A 9,234-nucleotide genomic window follows, 5' to 3' on the forward strand; every position below is an offset into this window, starting at 1 on the left:
CCCCGCAGGGAATTATCACATAACTCAGTATGTGATAATGGCAGACCAATATACATATATATCAAGATTATCAATACAAAATATATATCATTATTAGCCTGCCTCAATTGTAATTATTTATTTGGATTAACGATAAAGTTCGGAAACAATTTGTTATTCTATGTATAATAGAAACCTTGGCCTTTGTTTCAACATTATTATCTTTGGGCTTAAAATATTAACCGTGGAGCCAAGTCTCATATTCATAAATGAATAAAGAAACAAATTTGACGGATTAATATCTTCTCTACCGACAGACAGTATTTTGTCACGTCAATAGTAGATGGCCGGCCCATTGACCATCCTATAGTAGTTTTTGGACCCAATATCTTTAATTCGGGTATTTTCAATTGTCTTTGCCAATCAACCGTTTGGTACTCTCTCATATAATAAGAGAATACACATATAATTCCATTATATGGATATATCTTCATTATTTTATTTGCTACATCACCCTATAATAGTTTTTGAACCCGTCAACTTCAATTCGGGTATTTTCAATTGTCTTTGCCAACCATTTATATGGTATTCTCTATTATAATAAGAGAATACTAGTGTATATCCATTATATGGATATATCATCTTCATATTATTTGCTACACCACCCTATAGTAGTTTTTGAACCCATCATCTGCAATTCGGGTATTTTCAATTGTCTTTGCCAACCAACTATACGGTATTCTCTCTTATAATAAGAGAATACAAGTATATTTTCATTATATGGATATAATGCCATTTATTTTTCAATATCCATATAATTCATTTAGTTTTGTATGTACAAAACAAGTTTTCTTTATAGTATTGACAAAATCATATGTTTACGCATAACATAAGTTTTGACCAATACGAGGAGGGGCCCGCCAACGACCACCTCCCTATAGTAGTTTTTTACCCCACGCACTACTGCGTGCCTGTTTACAGTACTAGTGCCAGCTATCACTAGGTTTATATATCGTGTTTCAGTGATATATGGGTAAATTCTACCATTTATTCTTATGTATATGGCATTTCTATGCCATATTTATACAATCCATTCATATCTTAATGTATATTTATTATATTATACATTATTATGCCTTATAGGTATTATACCTATAAGCCATATCCATACGATTCATTCACTAGTGCCGCCCCTCACTAGGTTTATAATTTTTATATCATTGATATACAATTTATTTCTATATATATGGCATTTATATGCCATATCCATACAATGCATTCACATTTCAATGTATATTTACTTGTTATACATTATTATGCCTTATAGGTATTATACCTATAAGCCATATCCATACGATTCACTTATATAAATATATGTATATTTTTCTATACATAATTTTTTTTACTTTTGTATGGATTTCTATGCATATCCATAGTTTATATGGATATGCTTGGCGTTCTATATAGTATTGACAAATTCATATGCATAACATAAGTTTTGACCAATACGAGGAGGGGCCCGCCAACGACCACCTCCCTATAGTAGTTTTTTACCCCACGCACTACTGCGTGCCTGTTTACAGTACTAGTGCCAGCTATCACTAGGTTTATATATCGTGTTTCAGTGATATATGGGTAAATTCTACCATTTATTCTTATGTATATGGCATTTCTATGCCATATTTATACAATCCATTCATATCTTAATGTATATTTATTATATTATACATTATTATGCCTTATAGGTATTATACCTATAAGCCATATCCATACGATTCATTCACTAGTGCCGCCCCTCACTAGGTTTATAATTGTTATATCATTGATATACAATTTATTTCTATATATATGGCATTTATATGCCATATCCATACAATGCATTCACATTTCAATGTATATTTACTTGTTATACATTATTATGCCTTATAGGTATTATACCTATAAGCCATATCCATACGATTCACTTATATAAATATATGTATATTTTTCTATACATAATTTTTTTTTACTTTTTGTATGGATTTTCTATGCATATCATAGTTTATATGGATATGCTTGGCGTTCTATATAGTATTGACAAATTCATATGCATAACATAAGTTTTGACCAATACGAGGAGGGGCCCGCCAACGACCACCTCCCTATAGTAGTTTTTTACCCCACGCACTATTGCGTGCCTGTTTACAGTACTAGTGCCAAGCTATCACTAGGTTTATATATCGTGTTTCAGTGATATATGGGTAAATTCTACCATTTATTCTTATGTATATGGCATTTCTCATGCCATATTTATACAATCCATTCATATCTTAATGTATATTTATTATATTATACATTATTATGCCTTATAGGTATTATACCTATAGCCATATCCATACGATTCATTCACTAGTGCCGCCCCTCACTAGGTTTATAATTGTTATATCATTGATATACAATTTATTTCTATATATATGGCATTTATATGCCATATCCATACAATGCATTCACATTTCAATGTATATTTACTTGTTATACATTATTATGCCTTATAGGTATTATACCTATAAGCCATATCCATACGATTCACTATATAAATATATGTATATTTTTTCTATACATAATTTTTTTTACTTTTGTATGGATTTCTATGCATATCCATAGTTTATATGGATATGCTTGGCGTTCTATATAGTATTGACAAATTCATATGCATAACATAAGTTTTGACCAATACGAGGAGGGGCCCGCCAACGACCACCTCCCTATAGTAGTTTTTTTACCCCACGCACTACTGCGTGCCTGTTTACAGTACTAGTGCCAGCTATCACTAGGTTTATATATCGTGTTTCAGTGATATATGGGTAAATTCTACCATTTATTCTTATGTATATGGCATTTCTATGCCATATTTATACAATCCATTCATATCTTAATGTATATTTATTATATTATACATTATTATGCCTTATAGGTATTATACCTATAAGCCATATCCATACGATTCATTCACTAGTGCCGCCCCTCACTAGGTTTATAATTGTTATATCATTGATATACAATTTATTTCTATATATATGGCATTTATATGCCATATCCATACAATGCATTCACATTTCAATGTATATTTACTTGTTATACATTATTATGCCTTATAGGTATTATACCTATAAGCCATATCCATACGATTCATATACTAGTGCAGCCCCTCACTAGGTTTATATATCTCATTTTAATTATATATTGGTAAATTCTATTATTTATTCTTGTGTATATGGCACTTATATGCCGCCATATCTATAAAAATGCATTTATATTTCAATGTATATTTTCTATATTATACATTATTATGCCTTAAAAAGTTATTATACCTACCATAAGGCGATATCCATACGATTCATTTATATAAAAGATATATGTATAATTTTCTATACATAATTTTTTTTTATGAATATATGGGTTTCCTAAGCATATCCATATAATACATTTAGTTTTATATGGATTAGATTGGTCTTCTTTATTGTATTGCCAAACTCATATTGATAAAATAAGTTTTGAACAATAAGAGGATCAGCCGCCAACCAACCAACCACTGCTACCATTGGAGGAACATATACTTACTTTTTATATGTCCTCTTACTTGAATGGTCCTCTCTTTACTTGAAAATTTCATTACCATAGGAATCTATTTATACATGGAATATGATTTCCACTACTTTTTCGCGTCACTAATAATTAATATGACGATACAGACTTGCTACCATAACATAAGTCTTGAACAATAATAGAGCAGCCGCCAACCAACCACCAACCAACCAACCACTGCTACCATTGATAGTAATTTTATATGTCCTCTTAGTTGAATTTCAATACCATAGGAATATTTATACATGAATATGTTTTGCCACTACTTTTTCGCGTCACTAATAATATGACGATACAGTCTTGCTACCATAACATAAGTTTTGAACAATAAGAGGAGCAGACACACCAACCAACCAACCGCGCTGCTACCATTATATATACTTATATTTATATAAGTCCTCTTTACTTGAATGGCCTCTTTACTTGAATTTCAATACCATAGGAATATTTATTTATACATGGAATATGTTTTGCCACTACTTTTTCGCGTCACTAATAATATGACGATATAGACTTGCTACCATAACATAAGTTTTGAACAATAAGAGGAGCAGACACCAACCAACCAACCGCTGCTACCATTGAATGAACCATATATACAAACTTTTATATATGTCCTCTTTACTTGAATTTTAATACCATAGGAATATTTATACATGACATATGTTTGCCACTTTATCATCGCGTCACTAATAAGATGACGATACATTTTGTTTGTTCAATATTTACTTATATATTGATGTTTCCAATTTAGGTCTTTTTATATTTCTTCTTCCCTACCTTACACACCACAAACAAGTGGCGTGCGATGCTGCAAGCAAGCATAATGATTATGCCCGCTTGCAACATCTTTATTATCGAATCATCAAGCAAAGGATAAGCTTCAGTGGATCGCAGTATGGCAGCTGCTCAACCACTCTTACAAACACCTTGCCTGTTACAAAAGTCGTTTACAATTGATTCTAGGCTTTGTCATTGTATTAATAATGCTTTTATATGTAACTAGCGCGGCATCAGGTGATCAAAGATCCTCCCAATTTACTATGTTACAAATTACATTGGCATCACATCCATTGTCGTTTATAAAGTAAATTATAAACTTTAAATGGTTTAGAAGCCATACAATGCAAATTGCCCCTTATTTATCATTGCAGTCCAGCACGGATACGACCTTAGAGGCGTTCAGGCATAATCCAACGGACGTAGCGTCATACCACTGTTCGCTCGAACAAGTATTGTGCCATTGGTCCGTACCTGCGGTTCCTCTCGTACTACGCAGGAATGCTGTCGCAACAACGTTTTGTCATTAGTAGGGTAAAACTAACCTGTCTCACGACGGTCTAAACCCAGCTCACGTTCCCTTGCATGGGTGAACAATCCAACGCTTGGTGAATTTTGCTTCACAATGATAGGAAGAGCCGACATCGAAGGATCAAAAAGCGACGTCGCTATGAACGCTTGGCCGCCACAAGCCAGTTATCCCTATGGTAACTTTTCTGACACCTCTTGTTAAAAACTCTTTAAACCAAAAGGATCGATAGGCCGAGCTTTTGCTGTCCCTGTGTGTACTGAACACCGAGATCAAGTCAGCATTTGCCCTTTTGCTCTATGTGTGGTTTCTGTCCGCACTGAGCTGGCCTTGGGACACCTCCGTTATTATTTGAGAGATGTACCGCCCCAGTCAAACTCCCTACCTGGCAATGTCCTTGAATTGGATCATACCTGAGTAATTGGAGTTATACCAAATTTTCAAATCAAAAATACATAAATGCACCGTTTTATTAAAGAATTTGTTTGCGATTATATAACAAACTCGTGATACTTTGATCAAGAAGCTTGCATCAAAAACCCAATACCATAAGATATAATAAATATATCCGTATAATGGCTAGGAAATGATACACGTTCCATTTAATCAAGTAAGTAAGGAAACAATAAGAGTAGTGGTATTTCATTGGCGATACCAAACCGAAGTCTAATATCTCCCACTTATTCTACACCTCTTATGTCTCCTTACACTGCCAGATTAGAGTCAAGCTCAAAAGGGTCTTCTTTCCCCGCTAATTATTCCAAGCCCGTTCCCTTGGCTGTGGTTTCGCTAGATAGTAGATAGGGACAGTAGGAATCTCGTTAATCCATTCATGCGCGTCACTAATTAGATGACGAGGCATTTGGCTACCTTAAGAGAGTCATAGTTACTCCCGCCGTTGACCCGCGCTTACTTGAATTTCTTCACTTTGACATTCAGAGCACTGGGCAGAAATCACATTGTGTCAACACCCGCTAGGGCCATCACAATGCTTTGTTTTAATTAGACAGTCGGATTCCCCAAGTCCGTGCCAGTTCTGAATTGATTGTTAATTGATAATCGTTATAATTAATAAGAACTAATTGGTTTAACCCAATTAGTATTCTTAAAAATTTTAGCAAGAAAGTTCCACAATTGGCTACGTAACTAAACTATCCGGGGAACAAGTGACCAACATAAATGCCAGACACTCTATTTACCCAGAACGAGCACATAAACCATGTTATTGTTTCCCAATCAAGCCCGACTATCTCAATCTTCAGAGCCAATCCTTATCCCGAAGTTACGGATCTAATTTGCCGACTTCCCTTACCTACATTATTCTATCGACTAGAGACTCTTCACCTTGGAGACCAGCTGCGGATATTGGTACGGCCTGTTGAGAAGTTTGCGTGTCCCCACCATAAATTTTCAAGGTCCGAGGAGAAAATATCGACACAACAGTATATGTCATGCTCTTCTAGCCCATCTACCATATCTCTCTGCGAAAGACTTCCATGGTAGTACGGCTATAAAACAGAAAAGAAAACTCTTCCGATATCTCTCGACGGCTTCTTTATGGTCGTTCCTGTTGCCAGGATGAGCACGAGGCCCATATTTAATAACAAACGGATACTCAACAGGTTACGGAATTGGAACCGTATTCCCTTTCGTTCAAAATTATTCAAGTATATTAATTAGCTTGATTTATATAATATAATTATATTTGTATGGCATTTGTTTTACTTGAAAATTTTCGGCTTTCGCCTTGAACTTAGGACCGACTAACTCGTGATCAACCACTGTTCACACGAAACCCTTCTCCACTTCAGTCCTCCAAGGTCTCATTCGATTATTTGCTACTACCACCAAGATCTGTACCAATGGCAGCTCCATGCAGGCTTACGCCAAACACTTCTACGCATACCATTGTACCTTCCTACTCACTAAAGTTTCAAAATTTATATCACAAGTAATATAAATCATCTACTTTAGCGGTAATGTATAGGTATACAACTTAAGCGCCATCCATTTTAAGGGCTAGTTGCTTCGGCAGGTGAGTTGTTACACACTCCTTAGCGGATTTTCGACTTCCATGATCACCGTCCTGCTGTTTTAAGCAACCAACGCCTTTCATGGTATCTGCATGAGTTGTTAATTTGGGCACCGTAACATACGTTTGGTTCATCCCACAGCGCCAGTTCTGCTTACCAAAAGTGGCCCACTGGGCACATTATATCATAACCTTGAACTTCATATCAAGAAAGTTAAGGTTCTTACCCATTTAAAGTTTGAGAATAGGTTAAGATCGTTTCGACCCTAAGGCCTCTAATCATTCGCTTTACCAGATAAGATTATTTTATATAACATTAAAATGCACCAGCTATCCTGAGGGAAACTTCGGAAGGAACCAGCTACTAGATGGTTCGATTGGTCTTTCGCCCCTATACTCAATTCTGACAATCGATTTGCACGTCAGAACTGTTTCGGTCTTCCATCAGGGTTTCCCCTGACTTCAACCTGATCAAGTATAGTTCACCATCTTTCGGGTCACAGCATATATGCTCAAGGTACGTTTCCAGTTAGAGGCATAAATAGATATAAATATCATTATACATAACTATATAGAACGCCCCGGGATTGTGTAATTAGCTATAAATAGTTAAAAAACTAATCCCATTATTAGTCAAGTTAATTACGCTATTAGGTTTATATCCCAATAACTTGCACATATGTTAGACTCCTTGGTCCGTGTTTCAAGACGGGTCCCGAAGGTATCCTGAATCTTTCGCATTGTTAATCATACAAGTGCATATAATAAACACAAAAAATCAATGATAATTATGCCATTATATAATTCCGAAAAATTACGCACTGTATTCATATAAATCTATCAGCACTTTATCAAATTATAACATTTATTCTGTGTTAAAATGCAAGCAAATTAATTTTGAATAAACTATAAGTTATATTTTATGATAAATTTTGTATGCTAATAGATTACAATGTCCTTATATGGAAAAAAATGCACACTATTATCATAATATTGTTTAAATATTACAATTTTAATGATGAATTTTCCATAACGGATATTCAGGTTCATCGGGCTTAACCTCTAAGCAGTTTCACGTACTGTTTAACTCTCTATTCAGAGTTCTTTTCAACTTTCCCTCACGGTACTTGTTTACTATCGGTCTCATGGTTATATTTAGTTTTAGATGGAGTTTACCACCCACTTAGTGCTGCACTATCAAGCAACACGACTCTTTGGAAAACATCATCTAGTAATCATTAACGTTATACGGGCCTGGCACCCTCTATGGGTAAATGGCCTCATTTAAGAAGGACTTAAATCGTTAATTTCTCATACTAGAATATTGACGCTCCATACACTGCATCTCACATTTGCCATATAGACAAAGTGACTTAGTGCTGAACTGATTTCTTTTCGCTCGCCGCTACTAAGAAAAATCCTGGTTAGTTTCTTTTTCCTCCCCTAATTAATATGCTTAAATTCAGGGGGTAGTCCCATATGAGTTGAGGTTGTGTATAACTTTTTTTGCAATTAATTCTTTATATATAATGATAAAACATTTTATTAATTCGTTATATATTTTATATATTTGTATGGCATTTGTTTGTCTAACGAATCAACGAAGAATAATAATATTGTCAACGGCTTTCTATTTACTAATCTTTAATAAGAGACAATTCTAGATCAATTTTTTATGCTAGACATTTCTCAGTATTATTTGATTGAAAAAGAAAATATTTCTCTTCGTTTTTTCACATTCAAATTATTTACTAATGTGAGATAATGTTTTTCATATATTTGTTAATATTATGAATAATATAATAATTAAATTATTATTATCCAATAATATACCATATGCTTATAAAATTTCATTATAAAATTTATATAAACAACTTAATTAGCATAGTCTTACAACCCTCAACCATATGTAGTCCAAGCAGCACTATAAAATTAATTAAAGTACATAACAGCATGGACTGCGATATGCGTTCAAAATGTCGATGTTCATGTGTCCTGCAGTTCACACGATGACGCACAGTTTGCTGCGTTCTTCATCGACCCATGAGCCGAGTGATCCACCGCTTAGAGTTTTATATATTGGTTTGGTAATTTTGTCATATATGTTTTTATTGAAAGAAATTAAAAATACACCATTTTACTGGCATATATCAATTCCTTCAATAAATTGATTTTTATACCTAAAACGAATGCTGCGAAATGTCTTAGTTTCATATAACCAATAATATATCAAGTATTTTTTAAATGGCATTTACGGTATTAATACTTTTTTTTAGCGATATATATTGAA

At 34.0% G+C, this 9,234-nt stretch overlaps 2 non-coding genes across 2 annotated transcripts; both read right to left on the minus strand.

Annotated features, from left to right (window-relative positions):
- Window positions 1-4,460: 4,460 nt before the first annotated feature.
- LOC119558903 lies at window positions 4,461-8,437 on the minus strand. The gene has a single exon (XR_005220522.1). It is a non-coding gene; the product is annotated as a large subunit ribosomal RNA (ribosomal RNA).
- A 400-nt stretch (window positions 8,438-8,837) lies between these two features.
- On the minus strand, window positions 8,838-9,016 carry LOC119558906. Its single transcript, XR_005220523.1, has one exon. It is a non-coding gene; the product is annotated as a 5.8S ribosomal RNA (ribosomal RNA).
- Window positions 9,017-9,234: the final 218 nt, after the last annotated feature.

Source organism: Drosophila subpulchrella, unplaced genomic scaffold, assembly GCF_014743375.2.
Source record: "Drosophila subpulchrella strain 33 F10 #4 breed RU33 unplaced genomic scaffold, RU_Dsub_v1.1 Primary Assembly Seq147, whole genome shotgun sequence".
NCBI classification, from domain to species: Eukaryota; Metazoa; Arthropoda; class Insecta; order Diptera; family Drosophilidae; genus Drosophila; species Drosophila subpulchrella.